This window comes from Scyliorhinus canicula, chromosome 17 (genome assembly GCF_902713615.1).
Source record: "Scyliorhinus canicula chromosome 17, sScyCan1.1, whole genome shotgun sequence".
NCBI classification, from domain to species: domain Eukaryota; kingdom Metazoa; phylum Chordata; class Chondrichthyes; order Carcharhiniformes; family Scyliorhinidae; genus Scyliorhinus; species Scyliorhinus canicula.
The window spans coordinates 105642422-105667012 of record NC_052162.1 but is presented as its reverse complement, the minus strand read 5'-3'; the positions used below and the strand labels follow the sequence as shown (position 1 = coordinate 105667012).

Below are 24591 nucleotides of genomic sequence, written 5' to 3'. Positions count from 1 at the left end.
ACAATTCCATCTTCCCACAGCTCACCTTCATTTCCGAATAGAACGAAAAGCTTGTCTATCCCAACCTGAAATGTGTTCAATGATGGAACATGCACAACCCTCTGGTGTGGAGAAGTTCAAAGAATCACAACCTTTTGAGTGAAGTAATGTCTCCTCATCTCAGTCACGAATGAACAGCCCCCTATCCTGAGACTCTGCCGTAGTGTTTCAGATTCCCTGACCAGTGGAAACAATCTCTCAGCGTCCACCCTATCAAACATATTCACAATTGTGTGGGTTTCTTTGAGATCACCTCCCAGTCTTCTAAACTCCAGGGAATTTCAGCCCAAATTTCTCAGCCCCTTTACATAGGAAAACCCTGTCATCCAGAGAAGAATCTCGTGAACCTTTGCTGTACCACCTCCAATGCAAGTATATTGTCCATTCAATGTAGAGACCGAAACTGCACACAATATTCCAGATGTGGTTTCAAATCAGAACCTGAAAAGATGCAGCAAGACTTTAAGTACGACAAAGCTTAGCAACATGCAGAAGACTGGAAGGAGATTGTGACTGTGACTACTTAGCACTGCACACATTCCTGCATCAGTGTCCGGGGGGACCAGGAAGATGAGATCCTGGTGTGGTTTTACCTTCTCATCTGTAAACTCCATCTCTTCTCAATACGTTGTGTCCTACACTGCCTGTTCCTGCTTTCGAGGCAAAGCTTGGGTTCGCCAACTGCCTGTTTGTATCAAGCAGCGCATTGACCCTGGGATATGGACGGACAGAGGGATCTGGTTAGGTGAGGTAGCGACAGAAGCAGAAAGAGGTGTGGCATGAATGTGTTTGGAATTTCATGTGTGTCAGTTACTTCCAGTGATGAATATCTGCCGTATGTTGTCTTGAATGTTTCACAGGAGCCGCAGTGATAAGGGTGGTGGGTTTTGGAAATTGTAATTGATACATGAGTACTGTCTCACCTCACAGTCAGTTTCATGTTCCAGCTGAGAGCAATCGGTGTTGCCATTGGCTGCAGAAGTCACTTGTATTACAGCTGTCATGGCATATTGTCGGAGATACATGTCTTACGTGCAAAAGGTCAGAAATGAAAAGTAAATGCTCTCCTTGATGAACTAAGTGAAAGTGAAATGAAAATCGCGTATTGTCGCGAGTTGGCTTCAATGAAGTTACTGTGAAAAGCACCTAGTCGTCACATTCCGGCGCTTGTCCGGGGTGGCTAGTTCGGGAATTGAACCGTATTGCTGGCCTGCTTGGTCTGCTTTAAAAGCCAGCGATTTAGCTGAGTCAGCAAAACCATCCCCTGCAAAAGAGTAAACTTTCATTCCCTGACCGGGAATCGAACCCGGACCGCGGCGGTGAGAACGCCGAATCCTAACCACTAGACCACCAGGGATGCTGGCCCAATTCAGCGGGAGGTTGCCCCAATTCTCTGGTGATCTCGTTGATTCGACCCTGGAACCACTCCGGCCTCGGCACGAGTCCATCAAGCTGATAAGCGAACTTGAATTGCTTATGATTGAATCGATAATCAGTGGAATGAGAGCTGCATTTCCCCATTGGGGCTGGAAATGCTACATGCGCAGCGGGTCGGAAACAAATCCAGAGGAGAAGGACACTGATAGGCTTCAACGAACTGACCATGGCGATTGTGCAGTGAGCTGAAATCTGGGTGGCGATTGATCAGATTTTACACATCGCACTGACACAATTATCTCCCAGATATGGGTCCACATTTAATTCAAAATGACAAGAGAGCATTATAATCTCTGACTTCCAATGACATAGAGGCAATTTTCACTCATAAACCAGTAACTGTGGTACCAAGAAAGCGGGATGGAGACAAGACTAAATTTGATTGGTGACACTCCGGCAGGAATGGAGAGCTGGAGTTCATCCTTGAAACCAGCAACGTTTAAACAATTTCGCCAAACGTGGGGCTCCAAACCACAATCCGAAACTCAGGCTCTAATGACTGAGCTAGTGGGCACTGGAATAGCAGCTGAACCAATGTCACTGCCCTGCCTTCGCAATGATTGTTGCGAATAGTGGTTCCTTATTCTACTTGTTAAAAGCAGGAGCTGCACAACTGGATCAACGTTGAGTGACACTGCTTCTGCAGAAGAGAACAATCAATCAACTCAGCGAAACTGCATGAAACTTTCACAGCAGTGGGAATCAATCCCACATTGCTACATAGACTGGAATCGAAATCCTCTGTCTTGCACCACTTGTAAGAAGTCTTACACCAGGTTAAAGCTGTGTTCCGAAAGCTATGATTCCAAATCAACCTATTGTACTTTAACCTAGTGTAACAGGAGTGCAGAGTACTGGGCTAATGGCAAGATTCTTGGTAATGTAGATGAACACAGAGATCTCGGCATCCAGGTACATAAATCCCTGAAAGTTGCCACCCAGGTTAATAGGGCTGTTAAGAAGGCATATGGTGTGCTAGCTTGTATCAGTAGGGGGATTGAGTTTCGGAGCCACGAGGTCATGCTGCAGCTGTACAAAACTCTGGTGCGGCCGCAGCTGGAGTACTGCGTGCAGTTCTGGTCACCACATTATAGGAAGGATGTGGAAGCTTTGGAAAGGGTTCAGAGGAGATTTACTAGGATGTTGCCTGGTATGGAGGGAAGATCTTACGAGGAAAGTCTCAGGGACTTGAGGTTGTTTTCGTTAGAGAGGAGAAAGCTGTGCGTTGACTTAATAGAGACATATAAGATCGTCAGAGGGTTAGATAGGGTGGACAGTGAGAGTCGTTTTCCTCGGATGGTGATGACCAACACGAGGGGGCATAGTTTTAAATTGAGGGGTGGTAGAAAAAGGACAGATGTCAGAGGCAGTTTCTTGATTCAGAGAGTAGTAGGGGTGTGGAACGCACTGCCTGCAACAGTAGTAGACTTGCCAAATTTAAGGGCATTTAAGTGGTCACTGGATAGATATATGGATGAAAATGGAATAGTGTAGGTCAGATAGGCTTCAGATGGTTTCACGGGTCGGTGCAACATCGAGGGCTGAAGGGCCCGTACTGCGCTGTAATGTTCTATGTTGTAAGACTTCTTTCTGTGCCCACCGCAGCCCAACGCCAGCATCTCCATATCCGTGGACATCTTGGCAATACTACCAGATGCTGGATTTTCTCTGACACTGGGCGAAAGTGCAAATTGTTCAGCAAGAGCTGTGAAGCAGCAGTGCCAACATGTGTGGTGAACCAGCCCAGAGACGCTGGTTTGCTATTCAAATGCTCTCAGCTGCGAACTGAACATTGAATTGCAGAGTTCCTCACACGTTGCAGCAAAAAAACTGCTACAGGTGAGGATCGAACTCACAACCTCGGCATTGCTCGCTGTCTGCACTGCTGTATAAGTAGCGCGGGGTAACCGATTGCGCCACTGGAGCCCACGAAATGCAGCAGTTCTTCAAAGTTTGGGAATCCATTGAATTCTGTGCCGCAGATCTCCGTGAATCCTCAGATCTTGCAGATATTGAAGGGTCGGATGGAGAGATTGTTGGACCCGAAGGGAATTAAAGGTTATCGGGATCGTTTTGGTAATTGGTTTTAAGGCTGGGGATTCGCTGTGATCTTATTCAGTGTCAGAGGAGGCGCAAGGAGGCTTTTGGTCGATTGCAGCTCCTTAATTTATATTTTATTTCAATGGCATTGGAGCAAACAGAATGGTAAACAGAAAATTTCGAATTTGGTCGTCTGGCGAAGTGGTCCAATGATGTGGAAATGCCGCCTTTGGACTGGGGTGGGCACAGGATGATGTCTTACAACACTAGGTTAAAGACCAATAGGTTTATTTGGAACCACTAGCTTTAGGAGCGGAGGTTTAAACTGATGTTGTAAGACGTCTTACAAGTGGTCCGAAGCAGTGGATTTCGATTCCTGCCTCCATAGCAATGTTGGTTTGATTCCCACTGCTGTCAAAGTTTCATGCAGTTTATCTGTGGTGACTGAATGTGATGTTCTGCACAATCAGTGCCAACCCAAAGTTATGATGTGGAGGTGCCGGCGTTGGACTTGGGTGAGCACAGTAAGAAATCTTACAACACCAGGTTAAAGTCCAACAGGCTTGTTTCAAATCACTAGCTTTCGGAGCGCTGATCCTTCCTCAGGTGAATGAAGAGGTATGTTTCAGACACATATAAAAAGAGAGAAACTCAAAGATGCAAGACATGCTTTGAATGCGAGCAACTGCAGGTAATTAAGTCTTTAGAGATCCCGAGATCTGAAAAGACTGTAAAGATTCGGACCTGAACCCAAAGTTAATCCAATTGTGCAGCTCCTGCTTTTAACAAGTACAACGAAGAACCACAAATTCACTAACAATTATTTCGAAGGCAGGGCAGTGAAATTGGGTCAGCTGCTATTTCAGTGCCCAGTAGCTCAGTCGTAAGAGCCTGAGATTCGGATTGTGGTTTGCAGCCCCACGTTTGGCGCAGTTGTTTCAATGTTGCTGCTTTTGTGAATGAACTCCAGCTCGCCATTCCACCCGGAGTGTCAATACTCATACTTAGTCTTGCCTCCATCCCGCTTTGTTAGTATCAGGGTTACTAATTTATGAATGGACACTACTTCTGTGTCTCGGGAAGTCGGAGAGTTGAATGCTTAATTCAGCAAGGTCTTAGGATCAAGGAGCTGCCAGATGCAAACAGGCAGTTGGGGAACCTGAGCTTAGCCTCGAAAGTAGGAACAGGCAGTGTGCGACACAAGGTATTGAGAAGAAATGGAGTTTACAGATAATAAATAGGAAACAGGAATGTGCGCAGTGCCACATATTCACAGTCACAATCTCCTTCCAGTCTTCTGCATGTTGCTCGGGTTTGTCGTCTTTAATGTCTTGCTACAACTTTACAGGTTCTGATGAGACCACGTCAGGAACATCGTGTCAGTTTCGGTCTCCACATTGAAGAGACTATACAAGGGGGCATAACGATAAGATTGAGAGTGCGAGATATAAGAGGGATATCCGATGTTGGTTCTTTGCTCCGAGAGTGGATAGGGTGTGGAATGGACTGCCTGCTGTGATAGTGGGGTGGATCGCTTTAGGAACATTCAAGCGGTCTTTCGATAGGACCATGGCTACAGCTGTCATGATGCTAATTGTATTGACATAAAATCATAGAATTATCTTACACAGACTGGAGCCTAAATCCTCCCCCTTAGCCCAATCAGTCACGTTACCACGTCTTATTATCGATTGAATGAAATTAAATGTAAACATTCCCAAAATTCACAAGTGATTTTCCTGTTACACTTCTTCTTTCGTTTATTGCCAAGGATTCAGTCAGAAATGGAACATGGAAAGTAACACTGGGGTGAAACCATTCACTTGCACTCAATGTGACAAGAAATTCACGCAGTTATCCAACCGATTGCCAGTCCAACAAATTCACACTCGGGAAAGACTGTTCACCTGCGCCCAGTGTGAGAAGGGATTCACTCAGTTCTGCTCCCTGCTGTCACACCAAGTCCACACTGGGGAGAGCCTGTTCACCGGCTCAGAGTGTGGGAAAGGATTCACTGCCTCATTCCACCTGCTGAGGCATCAGCTAGTACATACTGAGCTGAGAGCTTTTTAATGCCCAGACTGCCGACGTGCTTTAAATCTTCAGGTTGTTGGTTCGAGGCCATCCAGTGACGTTTTTTCTTGCTGTTTTCTCCCCATCAGCATTCATTGTTCACAGTTCTGGGTTGTTATTGGGTCCTTGGGCAAAATATGTCTCAAGTGTTAACGGCTCTACTGTGATCCGGTGTTACCAAAATAATTTAGTCAATGAATATCCATGAGGAACATATTACATGTAATAAAATATGTATTTCAAATATGCGATTAAACTTGATAACTGGACTTAAAGGTTTAAATGTTGGCTGATCTTCCAACACAATTCCATCTTCCCACAGCTCACCTTCATTTCCGAATAGAACGAAAAGCTTGTCTATCCCAACCTGAAATGTGTTCAATGATGGAACATGCACAACCCTCTGGTGTGGAGAAGTTCAAAGATTCACAACCTTTTGAGTGAAGTAATGTCTCCTCATCTCAGTCACGTATGAACAGCCCCCTATCCTGAGACTCTGCCGTAGTGTTTCAGATTCCCTGAGCAGTGGAAACAATCTCTCAGCGTCCACCCTATCAAACATATTCACAATTGTGTGGGTTTCTTTGAGATCACCTCCCAGTCTTCTAAACTCCAGGGAATTTCAGCCCAAATTTCTCAGCCCCTTTACATAGGAAAACCCTGTCATCCAGAGAAGAATCTCGTGAACCTTTGCTGTACCACCTCCAATGCAAGTATATTGTCCATTCAATGTAGAGACCGAAACTGCACACAATATTCCAGATGTGGTTTCAAATCAGAACCTGAAAAGATGCAGCAAGACTTTAAGTACGACAAAGCTTAGCAACATGCAGAAGACTGGAAGGAGATTGTGACTGTGACTACTTAGCACTGCACACATTCCTGCATCAGTGTCCGGGGGGACCAGGAAGATGAGATCCTGGTGTGGTTTTACCTTCTCATCTGTAAACTCCATCTCTTCTCAATACGTTGTGTCCTACACTGCCTGTTCCTGCTTTCGAGGCAAAGCTTGGGTTCGCCAACTGCCTGTTTGTATCAAGCAGCGCATTGACCTTGGGATATGGACGGACAGAAGGATCTGGTTAGGTGAGGTAGCGACAGAAGCAGAAAGAGGTGTGGCATGAATGTGTTTGGAATTTCATGTGTGTCAGTTACTTCCAGTGATGAATATCTGCCGTATGTTGTCTTGAATGTTTCACAGGAGCCGCAGTGATAAGGGTGGTGGGTTTTGGAAATTGTAATTGATACATGAGTACTGTCTCACCTCACAATCAGTTTCATGTTCCAGCTGAGAGCAATCGGTGTTGCCATTGGCTGCAGAAGTCACTTGTATTACAGCTGTCATGGCATATTGTCGGAGATACATGTCTTACGTGCAAAAGGTCAGAAATGAAAAGTAAATGCTCTCCTTGATGAACTAAGTGAAAGTGAAATGAAAATCGCGTATTGTCGCGAGTTGGCTTCAATGAAGTTACTGTGAAAAGCACCTAGTCGTCACATTCCGGCGCTTGTCCGGGGTGGCTAGTTCGGGAATTGAACCGTATTGCTGGCCTGCTTGGTCTGCTTTAAAAGCCAGCGATTTAGCTGAGTCAGCAAAACCATCCCCTGCAAAAGAGTAAACTTTCATTCCCTGATTCCCGGACCGCGGCGGTGAGAGCGCCGAATCCTAACCACGAGACCACCAGGGATGCTGGCCCAATTCAGCGGGAGGTTGCCCCAATTCTCTGGTGATCTCGTTGATTCGACCCTGGAATCACTCCGGCCTCGGCACGAGTCCATCAAGCTGATAAGCGAACTTGAATTGCTTATGATTGAATCGATAATCAGTGGAATGAGAGCTGCATTTCCCAATTGGGGCTGGAAATGCTACATGCGCAGCGGGTCGGAAACAAATCCAGAGGAGAAGGACACTGATAGGCTTCAACGAACTGACCATGGCGATTGTGCAGTGAGCTAAAATCTGGGTGGCGATTGATCAGATTTTACAGATCGCACTGACACAATTATCTCCCAGATATGGGTCCACATTTAATTCAAAATGACAAGAGAGCATTATAATCTCTGACTTCCAATGACATAGAGGCAATTTTCACTCATAAACCAGTAACTGTGGCACCAAGAAAGCGGGATGGAGACTAGACTAAATTTGATTGGTGACACTCCGGCAGGAATGGAGAGCTGGAGTTCATCCTTGAAACCAGCAACGTTTAAACAATTTCGCCAAACGTGGGGCTCCAAACCACAAACCGAAATTCAGGCTCTAATGACTGAGCTAGTGGGCACTGGAATAGCAGCTGAACCAATGTCACTGCCCTGCCTTCGCAATGATTGTTGCGAATAGTGGTTCCTTATTCTACTTGTTAAAAGCAGGAGCTGCACAACTGGATCAACGTTGAGTGACACTGCTTCTGCAGAAGAGAACAATCAATCAACTCAGCGAAACTGCATGAAACTTTCACAGCAGTGGGAATCAATCCCACATTGCTACATAGACTGGAATCGAAATCCTCTGTCTTGCACCACTTGTAAGAAGTCTTACACCAGGTTAACGCTGTGTTCCGAAAGCTATGATTCCAAATCAACCTATTGTAGTTTAACCTAGTGTAACAGGAGTGCAGAGTACTGGGCTAATGGCAAGATTCTTGGTAATGTAGATGAACACAGAGATCTCGGCATCCAGGTACATAAATCCCTGAAAGTTGCCACCCAGGTTAATAGGGCTGTTTAGAAGGCATATGGTGTGCTAGCTTTTATCAGTAGGGGGATTGAGTTTCGGAGCCACGAGGTCATGCTGCAGCTGTACAAAACTCTGGTGCGGCCGCAGCTGGAGTACTGCGTGCAGTTCTGGTCACCACATTATAGGAAGGATGTGGAAGCTTTGGAAAGGGTTCAGAGGAGATTTACTAGGATGTTGCCTGGCATGGAGGGAAGGTCTTACGAGGAAAGGCTCAGGGACTTGAGGTTGTTTTCGTTAGAGAGGAGAAAGCTGAGCGTTGACTTAATAGAGACATATAAGATCGTCAGAGGGTTAGATAGGGTGGACAGTGAGAGTCGTTTTCCTCGGATGGTGATGACCAACACGAGGGGGCATAGTTTTAAATTGAGGGGTGGTAGAAAAAGGACAGATGTCAGAGGCAGTTTCTTTATTCAGAGAGTAGTAGGGGTGTGGAACGCACTGCCTGCAACAGTAGTAGACTTGCCAAATTTAAGGGCATTTAAGTGGTCACTGGATAGATATATGGATGAAAATGGAATAGTGTAGGTCAGATAGGCTTCAGATGGTTTCACGGGTCGGTGCAACATCGAGGGCTAAAGGGCCCGTACTGCGCTGTAATGTTCTATGTTATAAGACTTCTTCCTGTGCCCACCGCAGCATCTCCATATCCGTGGACATCTTGGCATACTACCAGATGCTGGATTTTCTCTGACACTGGGCGAAAGTGCAAATTGCTCAGTCACCAGAAGCTGGAATTGAACCCGGGACGCAAGAGCTGTGAAGTAGCAGTGCCAACATGTGTTGTGAACCAGCCCAGAGACGCTGGTTTGCTATTCAAATGTTCTCAGCTGCGAACTGAACATTGAATTGCAGAGTTCCTCACACGTTCCAGCAAAAAAACTGCTCCAGGTGATGTTCGAACTCACAACCTCGGCATAGCTCGCTGTCTGCACTGCTGTATAAGTACCGCGCGCTAACCGATTGCGCCGCTGGAGCCCACAAAATGCAGCAGTTCTTCAAAGTTTGGGAATCCATTGAATTCTGTGCCGCAGATCTCCGTGAATCCTCAGATCTTGCAGATATTGAAGGGTCGGATGGAGAGATTGTTGGACCCGAAGGGAATTAAAGGTTATCGGGATCGTTTTGGGAATTGGTTTTAAGGCTGGGGATTCGCTGTGATCTTATTAAGTGTCAGAGGATGCGCAAGGAGACTTTTGGTCGATTGCAGCTCCTTAATTTATATTTTATTTCAATGGCATTAGAGCAAACAGAATGGTAAACAGAAAATCTCGAATTTGGTCGTCTGGCGAAGTGGTCCAATGATGTGGAAATGCCGCCTTTGGACTGGGGTGGGCACAGGATGAAGTCTTACAACACTAGGTTAAAGACCAATAGGTTTATTTGGAATCACTACCTTTCGGAGTGGAAGTTTAAACTGATGTTGTAAGACCATAAGACCATAAGACATAGGAGTGGAAGTAAGGCCATTCGGCCCATCGAGTCCACTCCACCATTCAATCATGGTTGATTTCGACTCCATTTACCCGCTCTCTCCCCATAGCCCTTAATTCCTCGAGAAATCAAGAATTTATCAATTTCTGTCTTAAAGACACTCAATGTCCCGGCCTCCACCGCCCTCTGTGGCAATGAATTCCACAGACCTACCACTCTCTGGCTGAAGAAATTTCTCCTCATCTCTGTTCTAAAGTGACTCCCTTTTATTCTAAGGCTGTGCCCCCGCATCCTAGTCTCCCCTGCTAATGGAAACAACTTCCCTACGTCCATCCTATCCAAGCCATTCATTATCTTGTACGTTTCTATTAGATCTCCCCTCAACCTCCTAAACTCCAATGATTATAATCCCACGATCCTCAGACGTTCATCGTATGTTATGCCTACCATTCCTGGGATCATCCGTGTGAATCTCCGCTGGACCCGCTCCAGTGCCAGTATGTCCTTCCTGAGGTATGGGGCCCAAAATTGCCCACAGTATTCTAAATGGGGCCTAACTAGTGCTTTATAAAGCCTCAGAAGTACATCCCTGCTTTTATATTCCAAGCCTCTTGAGATAAATGACAACATTACATTTGCTTTCTTAATTACGGACTCAACCTGCAAGTTTACCTTTAGAGAATCCTGGACTAGGACTCCCAAGTCCCTTTGCACTTTAGCATTATGAATTTTGTCACCGTTTAGAAAATAGTCCATGCCCCTATTCTTTTTTCCAAAGTGCAAGATCTCACACTTGCCCACGTTAAATTTCATCAGCCACTTCTTGGACCATTCTCCTAAACTGTCTAAATCTTTCTGCAGCCTCCCCACCTCCTCAATACTACCTGCCCCTCCACCTATCTTTGTATCATCGGCAAACTTGGCCAGAATGCCCCCAGTCCCGTCATCTAGATCGTTAATATATAAAGAGAACAGCTGTGGCCCCGACACTGAACCCTGCGGGACACCACTTGTCACCGGTTGCCATTCCGAAAAAGAACCTTTTATCCCAACTCTCTGCCTTCTGTCTGACAGCCAATCGTCAATCCATGTTAGTACCTTGCCTCGAATACCATGGGCCCTTATTTTACTCAGCAGTCTCCCGTGAGGCACCTTGTCAAAGGCCTTTTGGAAGTCAAGATAGATAACATCCATTGGCTCTCCTTGGTCTAACCTATTTGTTATCTCTTCAAAGAACTCTAACAGGTTTGTGAGGCACGACCTCCCCTTACTAAATCCATGCTGACTTGTCCTAATCCGACCCTGCACTTCCAAGAATTTAGAAATCTCATCCTTAACGATGGATTCTAGAATTTTGCCAACAACCGAGGTTAGGCTAATTGGCCTATAATTTTCCATCTTTTTTCTTGTTCCCTTCTTGAACAGGGGGGTTACAACAGCGATTTTCCAATCCTCTGGGACTTTCCCTGATTCCAGTGACTTTTGAAAGATCATAACTAACGCCTCCACTATTTATTCAGCTATCTCCTTTAGAACTCTAGGATGTAGCCCATCTGGGCCCGGAGATTTATCAATTTTCAGACCTTTTAGTTTCTCTAGCACCTTCTCCTTTGTGATGGCAACCATATTCAACTCTGCCCCCTGACTTTCCTGAATTGTTGGGATATTACTCATGTCTTCTACTGTGAAGACTGACGCAAAGTACTTATTAAGTTCCTCAGCTATTTCCTTGTCTCCCATCACTAGATTACCAGCGTCATTTTGGAGCGGCCCAATGTCTACTTTTGCCTCCCGTTTGTTTTTAATGTATTTAAAGAAACTTTTACTATCATTCCTAATGTTACTGGCTAGCCTACCTTCATATTTGATCCTCTCCTTCCTTATTGCTCTCTTTGTTATCCTCTGTTTGTTTTTGTAGCCTTCCCAATCTTCTGACTTCCCACTACTCTTTGCCACATTATAGGCTCTCTCTTTTGCCTTGATGCATTCCCTGACTTCCTTTGTCAGCCATGGCTGCCTAATCCTCCCTCTGATAACCTTTCTTTTCTTTGGGATGAACCTCTGCACTGTGTCCTCAATTACTCCCAGAAACTCCTGCCATTGCTGTTCTACTGTCTTTCCCACTAGGCTCTGCTTCCAGTCGATTTTCGTCAGTTCCTCCCTGATGCGCCTGTAATTACCTTTATTTAACTGTAAAACCTTTACATCTGATTCTACCTTCTTTCTTTCAAATTGCAGACTGAATTCTACCATATTATGATCACTGCTTCCTAAGTGTTCCCTTACTTTAAGGTCTTTTATCATTTCTGGCTCATTACATAACACTAAGTCCAGAATAGCCTGTTCCCTCGTGGGCTCCATCACAAGCTGTTCCAAAAAGCCATCCTGTAAACATTCAATGAATTCCCTTTCTTTGGGTCCATTGGCAACATTATTTACCCAGTCCACCTGCATATTGAAGTCCCCCATGATCACTGTGACCTTGCCTTTCTGACATGCCCTTTCTATTTCGTGGTGCATTTTGTGCCCCTGGTCCTGACCACTGTCAGGAGGCCTGTACATAACTCCCATTATGGTTTTTTTGCCTTTGTGGTTCCTCAACTCTACCCACACAGACTCCACATCGTCTGACCCTATGTCGTTTAGTGCTATTGATTTAATATCATTTCTAATTAACAAGGCAACCCCGCCCCCTCTACCCACCTCTCTGTCTTTTCGATAGGTTGTAAATCCCTGGATGTTTAACTGCCAGTCCTGAACCCCCTGCAACCACGTCTCTGTGATGCCTCTGTGACGTCATACAAGTGGTCCGAAGCAGTGGATTTCGATTCCTGCCTCCATAGCAATGTTGGTTTGATTCCCACTGCTGTCAAAGTTTCATGCAGTTTATCTGTGGTGACTGAATGTGATGTTCTGCACAATCAGTGCCAACCCAAAGTTATGATGTGGAAGTGCCGGCGTTGGACTTGGGTGAGCACAGTAAGAAATCTTACAACACCAGGTTAAAGTCCAACAGGCTTGTTTCAAATCACTAGCTTTCGGAGCACTGCTCCTTCCTCAGGTGAATGAAGAGGTATGTTCCAGACACATATAAAAAGAGAGAAACTCAAAGATGCAAGACATGCTTTGAATGCGAGCAACTGCAGGTAATTAAGTATTTAGAGATCCCGAGATCTGTAAAGACTGTAAAGATACGGACCTGAACCCAAAGTTAATCCAATTGTGCAGCTCCTGCTTTTAACAAGTACAACGAAGAACCACAAATTCACTAACAATTATTTCGAAGGCAGGGCAGTGACATTGGGTCAGCTGCTATTTCAGTGCCCAGTAGCTCAGTCGTAAGAGCCTGAGATTCGGATTGTGGTTTGCAGCGCCACGTTTGGCGCAGTTGTTTCAACGTTGCTGCTTTTGTGAATGAACTCCAGATCGCCATTACACCCGGAGTGTCAATACTCAAACTTAGTCTTGCCTCCATTACGCTTTGTTAGTATCAGGGTTACTAATTTATGAGTGGAAACTACTTCTGTGTCTCGGGACGTCGGAGAGTTGAATGTTTAATTCAGCAAGATCTTAGGATCAAGGAGCTGCCAGATGCAAACAGGCAGTTGGGGAACCTGAGCTTAGCCTCGAAAGTAGGAACAGGCAGTGTGGGACACAAGGTATTGAGAAGAAATGGAGTTTACAGATAATAAATAGGAAACAGGAATGTGCGCAGTGCCACATATTCACAGTCACAATCTCCTTCCAGTCTTCTGCATGTTGCTCGGGTTTGTCGTCTTTAATGTCTTGCTACAACTTTACAGGTTCTGATGAGACCACGTCAGGAACATCGTGTCAGTTTCGGTCTCCACATTGAAGAGACTATACAAGGGGGCAGAACGATAAGATTGAGAGTGCGAGATATAAGAGGGATATCCGATGTTGGTTCTTTGCTCCGAGAGTGGATAGGGTGTGGAATGGACTGCCTGCTGTGATAGTGGGGTGGAACACTTTAGTAAATTTCAAGCGGTCTTTGGATAGGACCATGGCTACAGCTGTCATGATGCTAATTGTATTGACATAAAATCATACAATTATCTTACACAGACTGGAGCCTAAATCCTCCCCCTTAGCCCAATCAGTCACGTTACCACGTCTTATTATCGATTGAATGAAATTAAATGTAAACATTCCCATAATTCACAAGTGATTTTCCTCTTACACTTCTTCTTTCGTATATTGCCAAGGATTCAGTCAGAAATGGAACAAGGAAAGTAACACTGGGGTGAAACCATTCACTTGCACTCAATGTGACAAGAAATTCACGCAGTTATCCAACCGATTGCCAGTCCAACAAATTCACACTCGGGAAAGACTGTTCACCTGCGTCCAGTGTGAGAAGGGATTCACTCAGTTCTGTTCCCTGCTGTCACACCAAGTCCACACTGGGGAGAGGCTGTTCACCGGCTCAGAGTGTGGGAAAGGATTCACTGCCTCATTCCACCTGCTGAGGCATCAGCTAGTACATACTGAGCTGGAGGTTTTTAATGCCCAGACTGCGAACGTGCTTTAAATCTTCAGGTTGTTGGTTCGAGGCCATCCAGTGACGGTTTTTCTTGCTGGTTTCTCCCCATCAGCATTCATTGTTCACTGTTCTGGGTTGTTATTGGGTCCTTGGGCAAAATATGTCTCAAGTGCTAACGGCTCTACTGTGATCCGGTGTTACCAAAATAATTTAGTCAATGAATATCCATGAGAAACATATTACATGTAATAAAATATGTATTTCAAATATGCGATTAAACTTGATAACTGGACTTAAAGGTTTAAATGTTGGCTGACCTTCCAACACAATTCCATCTTCCCACAGCTCACCTTCATTTCCGAATAGAACGAAAAGCTTGTCTATCCCAACCTGAAATGTGTTCAATGATGGAACATGCACAACCCTCTGGTGTGGAGAAGTTCAAAGATTCACAACCTTTTGAGTGAAGTAATGTCTCCTCATCTCAGTCACGAAAGAACAGCCCCCTATCGTGAGACTCTGCCGTAGTGTTTCAGATTCCCTGACCAGTGGAAACAATCTCTCAGCGTCCACCCTATCAAACATATTCACAATTGTGTGGGTTTCTTTGAGATCACCTCCCAGTCTTCTAAACTCCAGGGAATTTCAGCCCAAATTTCTCAGCCCCTTTACATAGGAAAACCCTGTCATCCAGAGAAGAATCTCGTGAACCTTTGCTGTACCACCTCCAATGCAAGTATATTGTCCATTCAATGTGGAGACCGAAACTGCACACAATATTCCAGATGTGGTTTCAAATCAGAACCTGAAAAGATGCAGCAAGTCTTTATGTACGTCAAAGCTTAGCAACATGCAGAAGGCTGGAAGGAGATTGTGACTGTGACTACTTAGCACTGCACACATTCCTGCATCAGTGACCGGGGGGACCAGGACGATGAGATCCTGGTGTGGTTTTACCTTCTCATCTGTAAACTCCATCTCTTCTCAATACGTTGTGTCCTACACTGCCTGTTCCTGCTTTCGAGGCAAAGCTTGGGTTCGCCAACTGCCTGTTTGTATCAAGCAGCGCATTGACCCTGGGATATGGACGGACAGAGGGATCTGGTTAGGTGAGGTAGCGACAGAAGCAGAAAGAGGTGTGGCATGAATGTGTTTGGAATTTCATGTGTGTCAGTTACTTCCAGTGATGAATATCTGCCGTATGTTGTCTTGAATGTTTCACAGGAGCCGCAGTGATAAGGGTGGTGGGTTTTGGAAATTGTAATTGATACATGAGTACTGTCTCACCTCACAGTCAGTTTCATGTTCCAGCTGAGAGCAATCGGTGTTGTCATTGGCTGTAGAAGTCACTTGTATTAGAGCTGTCATGGCATATTGTCGGAGATACATGTCTTCCGTGCAAAAGGTCAGAAATGAAAAGCAAATGCTCTCCTTGATGAACTAAGTGAAAGTGAAATGAAAATCGCGTATTGTCGCGAGTTGGCTTCAATGAAGTTACTGTGAAAAGCACCTAGTCGTCACATTCCGGCGCTTGTCCGGGGTGGCTAGTTCGGGAATTGAACCGTATTGCTGGCCTGCTTGGTCTGCTTTAAAAGCCAGCGATTTGACTGAGTCAGCAAAACCATCCCCTGCAAAAGAGTAAACTTTCATTCCCTGACCGGGAATCGAACCCAGGCCGCGGCGGTGAGAGCGTCGAATCCTAACCACTAGACCACCAGGGACGCTGGCCCAATGCAGCGGGAGGTTGCCCCAATTCTCTGGTGATCTCGTTGATTCGACCCTGGAACCACTCCGGCCTGGGCACGAGTCCATCAAGCTGATAAGCGAACTTGAATTGCTTATGATTGAATCGATAATCAGTGGAATGAGAGCTGCATTTCCCCATTGGGGCTGGAAATGCTACATGCGCAGCGGGTCGGAAACAAATGCAGAGGAGAAGGACACTGATAGGCTTCAACGAACTGACCATGGCGATTGTACAGTGAGCTAAAATCTGGGTGGCGATTGATCAGATTTTACAGATCGCACTGACACAATTATCTCCCAGATATGGGTCCACATTTAATTCAAAATGACAAGAGAGCATTATAATCTCTGACTTCCAATGACATAGAGGCAATTTTCACTCATAAACCAGTAACTGTGGTACCAAGAAAACGGGATGGAGACAAGACTAAATTTGATTGGTGACACTCCGGCAGGAATGGAGAGCTGGAGTTCATCCTTGAAAGCAGCAACGTTTAAACAATTTCGCCAGACGTGGGGCTCCAAACCACAAACCGAAACTCAGGCTCTAATGACTGAGCTAGTGGGCACTGGAATAGCAGCTGAACCAATGTCACTGCCCTGCCTTCGCAATGATTGTTGCGAATAGTGGTTCCTTATTCTACTTGTTAAAAGCAGGAGCTACACAACTGGATCAACGTTGAGTGACACTGCTTCTGCAGAAGAGAACAATCAATCAACTCAGCGAAACTGCATGAAATTTTCACAGCAGTGGGAATCAATCCCTCATTGCTACATAGACTGGAATCGAAATCCTCTGTCTTGCACCACTTGTAAGAAGTCTTACACCAGGTTAAAGCTGTGTTCCGAAAGCTATAATTCCAAATCAACCTATTGTATTTTAACCTAGTGTAACAGGAGTGCAGAGTACTGGGCTAATGGCAAGATTCTTGGTAATGTAGATGAACACAGAGATCTCGGCATCCAGGTACATAAATCCCTGAAAGTTGCCACCCAGGTTAATAGGGCTCGTAAGAAGGCATATGGTGTGCTAGCTTGTATCAGTAGGGGGATTGAGTTTCGGATCCACGAGGTCATGCTGCAGCTGTACAAAACTCTGGTGCGGCCGCAGCTGGAGTACTGCGTGCAGTTCTGGTCACCACATTATAGGAAGGATGTGGAAGCTTTGGAAAGGGTTCAGAGGAGATTTTCTAGGATGTTGCCTGGTATGGAAGGAAGGTCTTACGAGGAAAGGCTCAGGGACTTGAGGTTGTTTTCGTTAGAGAGGAGAAAGCTGAGCGTTGACTTAATAGAGACATATAAGATCGTCAGAGGGTTAGATAGGGTGGACAGTGAGAGTCTTTTTCCTCGGATGGTGATGACCAACACGAGGAGGGCATAGTTTTAAATTGAGGGGTGGAAGAAAAAGGACAGATGTCAGAGGCAGTTTCTTTATTCAGAGAGTAGTAGGGTTGTGGAACGCACTGCCTGCAACTGTAGTAGACTTGCCAAATTTAAGTGCATTTAAGTGGTCACTGGATAGACATATGGATGAAAATGGAATAGTGTAGGTCAGATAGGCTTCAGATGGTTTCACGGGTCGGTGCAACACCGAGGGCTGAAGGGCCCGTACTGCGCTGCAATGTTCTATGTTGTAAGACTTCTCCCTGTGCCCACCGCAGCCCAACGCTAGCATCTCCATATCCGTGGACGTCTTGCCAATACTAAAAGATTCTGGATTTTTTCTGACACTGGGAGAAAGTGCAAGTTGTTCAGTCACCCGAAGCTGGAATAGAAACCGGGACGCAAGAGCTGTGAAGCAGTAGTGCGACGATGTATGGTGAACCAGCCCAGAGACGCTGGTTTGCTATTCAAATGTTCTATGCTGCGAACTGAACATTGAATTGCAGAGTTCTTCACACGTTGCAGCAAAAACAACTGCTCCAGGTGAGGATCGAACTCACAACATCGGCATAGTTCGCTGTCTGCACTGCTGTATAAGTACCGCGCGCTAACCGATTGCGCCACTGGAAACCACAGCATGCAGAAGTTCTTCAAAGTTTGTGAATCCATTGAATTTTGTACCGCAGATCTCCGTGAATCCTCAGATCTTGCAGATATTGAAGCGTCGGATGGAGAGATTGTTGGACCCGAAGGGAATTAAAGGTTATCGGGATCGTTTTGGGAATTGGTTTTAAGGCTGTGGATTCGCTGTGATCTTATTAAGTGTCAGAGGAGGCGCAAGGGGGCTTTTGGTCGATTGCAGCTCCTTAATTTATATTTTATTTCAATGGCATTAGAGCAACCAGAATGGTAAACAGAAAATCCCGACTCTGGTCGTCTGGCGAAGTGGTCCAATGATGTGGAAATGCCGCCTTTGGACTGGGGTGGGCACAGGATGAAGTCTTACAACACTAGGTTAAAGACCAATAGGTTTATTTGGAATCACTAGCTTAAGGAGCGGAGGTTTAAACTGATGTTGTAAGACGTCTTACAAGTGGTCCAAAGCAGTGGATTTCGATCCCTGCCTCCATAGCAATGTTGGATTGATTCCCACTGCGGTCAAAGTTTCATGCAGTTTATCTGTGGTGACTGAATGTGCTGTTCTGCACAATCAGTGCGAACCCAAAGTTATGATGGGGAGCTGCAGGCGTTGGACTTGGGTGAGCACGGTAAGAAATCTTACAACACCAGGTTAAAGTCCAACAGGTTTGTTTCAAATCACTAGCTTTCGGAGCACTGCTCGTTCCTCAGGTGAATGAAGAGGTATGTTCCAGACACATATATAAAGAGACAAACTCAAAGATGCAAGACATGCTTTGAATGCGAGCAATTGCAGGTAATTAAGAATTTAGAGATCCCGAGATCTGTAAAGACTGTAAAGATTCGGAGCTGAACCCAAAGTTAATCCAATTGTGCAGCTCCTGCTTTTAACAAGTACAACGAAAAACCACAAATTCACTAACAATTATTTCGAAGGCAGGGCATTGACATTGGGTCAGCTGCTATTTCAGTGCCCAGTAGCTCAGTCGTAAGAGCCTGAGATTCGGATTGTGGTTTGCAACCCCACGTTTGGCGCAGTTGTTTCAACGTTGCTGCTTTTGTGAATGAACTCCAGGGAATTTCAGCCCAAATTTCTCAGCCCCTTTACATAGGAAAACCCTGTCATCCAGAGAAGAATCTGGTGAACATTTGCTGTACCACCTCCTGTTACACTTCTTCTTTCGTTTATTACCAAGGATTCAGTCAGAAATGGAACATGGAAATTAACACTGGGGTGAAACCATTCACTTGCACTCAATGTGACAAGAAATTCACGCAGTTATCCAACCGATTGCCAGTCCAACAAATTCACACTCGGGAAAGACTGTTCACCTGCGCCCAGTGTGAGAAGGGATTCACTCAGTTCTGCTCCCTGCTGTCACACCAAGTCCACACTGGGGAGAGGCTGTTCACCGGCTCAGAGTGTGGGAAAGGATTCACTGCCTCATTCCACCTGCTGAGGCATCAGCTAGTACATACTGAGCTGAGAGCTTTTTAATGCCCAGACTGCGAACGTGCTTTAAATCTTCAGGTTGTTGGTTCGAGGTCATCCAGTGACGGTTTTTTTTGCTTTTATTCTCCCCATCAGCATTCATTGTTCACAGTTCTGGGTTATTATTGGGTCCTTTTGCAAAATATGTCTCAAGTGTTAACGGCTCTACTGTGATCCGGTGTTACCAAAATAATTTAGTCAATGAATATCCATGAGAAACATATTACATGTAATAAAATATGTCTTTCAAATATGCGATTAAACTTGCAAACTGGACTTAAAGGTTTAAATGTTGGCTGATCTTCCAACACAATTCCATCTTCCCACAGCTCACCTTCATTTCCGAATAGAACGAAAAGCTTGTCTATCCCAACCTGAAATGTGTTCAATGATGGAACATGCACAACCCTCTGGTGTGGAGAAGTTCAAAGATTCACAACCTTTTGAGTGAAGTAATGTCTCCTCATCTCAGTCACGAATGAACAGCCCCCTATCCTGAGACTCTGCCGTAGTGTTTCAGATTCCCTGACCAGTGGAAACAATCTCTCAGCGTCCACCCTATCAAACATATTCACAATTGTGTGGGTTTCTTTGAGATCACCGCCCAGTCTTCTAAACCCCAGGGAATTTCAGCCCAAATTTCTCAGCCCCTTTACATAGGAAAACCCTGTCATCCAGAGAAGAATCTCGTGAACCTTTCCTGTACCACCTCCAATGCAAGTATATTGTCCATTCAATGTGGAGACCGAAACTGCACACAATATTCCAGATGTGGTTTCAAATCAGAACCTGAAAAGATGCAGCAAGACTTTAAGTACATCAAAGCTTAGCAACATGCAGAAGACTGGAAGGAGATTGTGACTGTGACTACTTAGCACTGCACACATTCCTGCATCAGTGTCCGGGGGGACCAGGAATATGAGAACCTGGTGTGGTTTTACCTTCTCATCTGTAAACTCCATCTCTTCTCAATACGTTGTGTCCTACACTGCCTGTTCCTGCTTTCGAGGCAAAGCTTGGGTTCGCCAACTGCCTGTTTGTATCAAGCAGCGCATTGACCCTGGGATATGGACGGACAGAGGGATCTGGTTAGGTGAGGTAGCGACAGAAGCAGAAAGAGGTGTGGCGTGAATGTGTTTGGAATTTCATGTGTGTCAGTTACTTCCAGTGATGAATATCTGCCGTATGTTGTCTTGAATGTTTCACAGGAGCCGCAGTGATAAGGGTGGTGGGTTTTGGAAATTGTAATTGATACATGAGTACTGTCTCACCTCACAGTCAGTTTCATGTTCCAGCTGAGAGCAATCGGTGTTGCCATTGACTGCAGAAGTCATTTGTATTACACCTGTCATGGCATATTGTCGGAGATACATGTCTTACGTGCAAAAGGTCAGAAATGAAAAGTAAATGCTCTCCTTGATGAACTAAGTGAAAGTGAATTGAAAATCGCGTATTGTCCCGAGTTGGCTTCAATGAAGTTACTGTGAAAAGCACCTAGTCGTCACATTCCGGCGCTTGTCCGGGGTGGCTAGTTCGGGAATTGAACCGTATTGCTGGCCTGCTTGGTCTGCTTTAAAAGCCAGCGATTTAGCTGAGTCAGCAAAACCATCCCCTGCAAAAGAGTAAACTTTCATTCCCTGACCGGGAATCGAACCCGGGCCGCGGCGGTGAGAGCGCCAAATCCTAACCACTAGACCACCAGGGATACTGGCCCAATTCAGCGGTCGGTTGCCCCAATTCTCTGGTGATCTCGTTGTTTCGACCCTGGAACCACTCCGGCCTGGGCACGAGTCCATCAAGCTGATAAGCGAACTTGAATTGCTTATGATTGAATCGATAATCAGTGGAATGAGAGCCTCATTTCCCCATTGGGGCTGGAAATGCTACATGCGCAGCGGGTCGGAAACAAATCCAGAGGAGAAGGACACTGATAGGCTTCAACGAACTGACCATGGCGATTGTGCAGTGAGCTAAAATCTGGGTGGCGATTGATCAGATTTTACAGATCGCACTGACACAATTATCTCCCAGATATGGGTCCACATTTAATTCAAAATGACAAGAGAGCATTATAATCTCTGACTTCCAATGACATAGTGGCAATTTTCACTCATAAACCAGTAACTGTGGTACCAAGAAAGCGGGATGGAGACAAGACTAAATTTGATTGGTGACACTCCGGCAGGAATGGAGAGCTGGAGTTCATCCTTGAAACCAGCAACGTTTAAACAATTTCGCCAAACGTGGGGCTCCAAACCACAAACCGAAACTCAGGCTCTAATGACTGAGCTAGTGGGCACTGGAATAGCAGCTGAACCAATGTCACTGCCCTGCCTTCGCAATGATTGTTGCGAATAGTGGTTCCTTAATCTACTTGTTAAAAGCAGGAGCTACACAACTGGATCAACGTTGAGTGACACTGCTTCTGCAGAAGAGAACAATCAATCAACTCAGCGAAACTGCATGAAACTTTCACAGCAGTGGGAATCAATCCCACATTGCTACATAGACTGGAATCGAAATCCTCTGTCTTGCACCACTTGTAAGAAGTCTTACACCAGTTTAAAGCTGTGTTCCGAAAGCTATGATTCCAAATCAACCTGTTGTACTTTAACCCCAGTGTAAAAGGAGTGCAGAGTACTGGGCTAATGGCAAGATTCTTGGTAATGTAGATGAACACAGAGATCTCGGCATCCAGGTACATAAATCCCTGAAAGTTGCCACCCAGGTTAATAGGGCTGTTAAGAAGGCATATGGTGTGCTAGCTTTTATCAGTAGGGGGATTGAGTTTCGGAGCCACGAGGTCATGCTGCAGCTGTACAAAACTCTGGTGCGGCCGCAGCTGGAGTACTGCGTGCAGTTCTGGTCACCACATTATAGGAAGGATGTGGAAGCTTTGGAAAGGGTTCAGAGGAGATTTACTAGGATGTTGCCTGGTATGGAGGGAAGGTCTTACGAGGAAAGGCTCAGGGACTTGAGGTTGTTTTCGTTAGTGAGGAGAAAGCTGAGCGTTGACTTAATAGAGACATATAAGATCGTCAGAGGGTTAGATAGGTTGGACAGTGAGAGTCTTTTTCCTCGGATGGTGATGACCAACACGAGGGGCATAGTTTTAAATTGAGGGGTGGTAGAAAAAGGACAGATGTCAGAGGCAGTATCTTTATTCAGAGAGTAGTAGGGGTGTGGAACGCACTGCCTGCTACAGTAGTTGACTTGCGAAATATAAGGGCATTTAAGTGGTCACTGGATAGACATATGGATGAAAATGGAATAGTGTTGGTCAGATAGGCTTCAGATGGATTCACGGGTCGGTGCAACATCGAGGGCTGAAGGGCCCGTACTGCGCTGTAATGTTCTATGTTGTAAGACTTCTTCCTGTGCCCACCGCAGCCCAACGCCAGCATCTCCATATCCGTGGACATCTTGGCAATACTACCAGATGCTGGATTTTCTCTGACACTGGGCGAAAGTGCAAATTGCTCAGTCGCCCGAAGCTGGAATTGAACCCGGGACGCAAGAGCTGTGAAACAGCAGTGCCAACATGTGTGGTGAACCAGCCCAGAGACGCTGGTTTGCTATTCAAATGTTCTCAGCTGCGAACTGAACATTGAATTGCAGAGTTCCTCACACGTTGCAGCAAAAAAACTGCTCCAGGTGAGGATCGAACTCACAACCTCGGCATAGCTCGTTGTCTGCACTGCTGTATAAGTACCGCGCGCTAACCGATTGTGCCACTGGAGCCCACAAAATGGAGCAGTTCTTCAAAGTTTGGGAATCCATTGAATTCTGTGCCGCAGATCTCCGTGAATCCTCAGATCTTGCAGATATTGAAGGGTCGGATGGAGAGATTGTTGGACCCGAAGGGAATTAAAGGTTATCGGGATCGTTTTGGGAATTGGTTTTAAGGCTGGGGATTCGCTGTGATGTTATTAAGTGTCAGAGGAGGCGCAAGGAGGCTTTTGGTCGATTGCAGCTGCTTAATTTATCTTTTATTTCAATGGCATTAGAGCAAACAGAATGGTAAACAGAAAATCCCGACTCTGGTCGTATGGCGAAGTGGTCCAATGATGTGGAAATGCCGCCTTTGGACTGGGGTGGGCACAGGATGAAGTCTTACAACACTAGGTTAAAGACCAATAGGTTTATTTGGAATCACTAGCTTTAGGAGCGGAGGTTTAAACTGATGTTGTAAGACGTCTTACAAGTGGTCCAAAGCAGTGGATTTCGATTCCTGCCTCCATAGCAATGTTGGTTTGATTCCCACTGCTGTCAAAGTTTCATGCAGTTTATCTGTGGTGACTGAAAGTGCTGTTCTGCACAATCAGTGCGAACCCAAAGTTATGATGTGGAGGTGCAGGCGTTGGACTTGGGTGAGCACAGTAAGAAATCTTACAACACCAGGTTAAAGTCCAACAGGTTTGTTTCAAATCACTAGCTTTCGGAGCACTGCTCCTTCCTCAGGTGAATGAAGAGGTATGTTCCAGACACATATATAAAGAGACAAACTCAAAGATGCAAGACATGCTTTGAATGCGAGCAATTGCAGGTAATTAAGACTTTAGAGATCCCGAGATCTGTAAAGACTGTAAAGATTCGGAGCTGAACCCAAAGTTAATCCAATTGTGCAGCTCCTGCTTTTAACAAGTCCAACGAAGAACCACAAATTCACTAACAATTATTTCGAAGGCAGGGCATTGACATTGGGTCAGCTGCTATTTCAGTGCCCAGTAGCTCCGTCGTAAGAGCCTGAGTTTCGGATTGTGGTTTGCAGCCCCACGTTTGGCGCAGTTGTTTCAACGTTGCTGCTTTTGTGAATGAACTCCAGGGAATTTCAGCCCAAATTTCTCAGCCTCTTTACATAGGAAAACCCTGTCATCCAGAGAAGAATCTCGTGAACCTTTGCTGTACCACCTCCAATGCAAGTATATTGTCCATTCAATGTGGAGACCGAAACTGCACACAATATTCCAGATGTGGTTTCAAATCAGAACCTGAAAAGATGCAGCAAGACTTTAAGTACGTCAAAGCTTAGCAACATGCAGAAGACTGGAAGGAGATTGTGACTGTGAC

The 24591-nt window shown here is 45.5% G+C and overlaps 6 non-coding genes across 6 annotated transcripts; all 6 read right to left on the bottom strand.

Annotated features, from left to right (window-relative positions):
- Positions 1 to 1324: 1324 nt before the first annotated feature.
- Positions 1325 to 1396, bottom strand: trnae-cuc. The gene has a single exon. It is a non-coding gene; the product is annotated as a tRNA-Glu (tRNA).
- Positions 1397 to 9206: 7810 nt separating this feature from the next.
- Positions 9207 to 9301, bottom strand: trnai-uau. Its single transcript has 2 exons — positions 9264 to 9301; positions 9207 to 9242 (listed from the first exon to the last, which is right to left on the bottom strand). It is a non-coding gene; the product is annotated as a tRNA-Ile (tRNA).
- A 6609-nt stretch (positions 9302 to 15910) lies between these two features.
- On the bottom strand, positions 15911 to 15982 carry trnae-cuc. Its single transcript has one exon. It is a non-coding gene; the product is annotated as a tRNA-Glu (tRNA).
- Positions 15983 to 17925: 1943 nt separating this feature from the next.
- On the bottom strand, positions 17926 to 18021 carry trnai-uau. The gene is made up of 2 exons: positions 17983 to 18021; positions 17926 to 17961 (listed from the first exon to the last, which is right to left on the bottom strand). It is a non-coding gene; the product is annotated as a tRNA-Ile (tRNA).
- A 3133-nt stretch (positions 18022 to 21154) lies between these two features.
- trnae-cuc lies at positions 21155 to 21226 on the bottom strand. Its single transcript has one exon. It is a non-coding gene; the product is annotated as a tRNA-Glu (tRNA).
- A 1941-nt stretch (positions 21227 to 23167) lies between these two features.
- Positions 23168 to 23262, bottom strand: trnai-uau. The gene is made up of 2 exons: positions 23225 to 23262; positions 23168 to 23203 (listed from the first exon to the last, which is right to left on the bottom strand). It is a non-coding gene; the product is annotated as a tRNA-Ile (tRNA).
- Positions 23263 to 24591: the final 1329 nt, after the last annotated feature.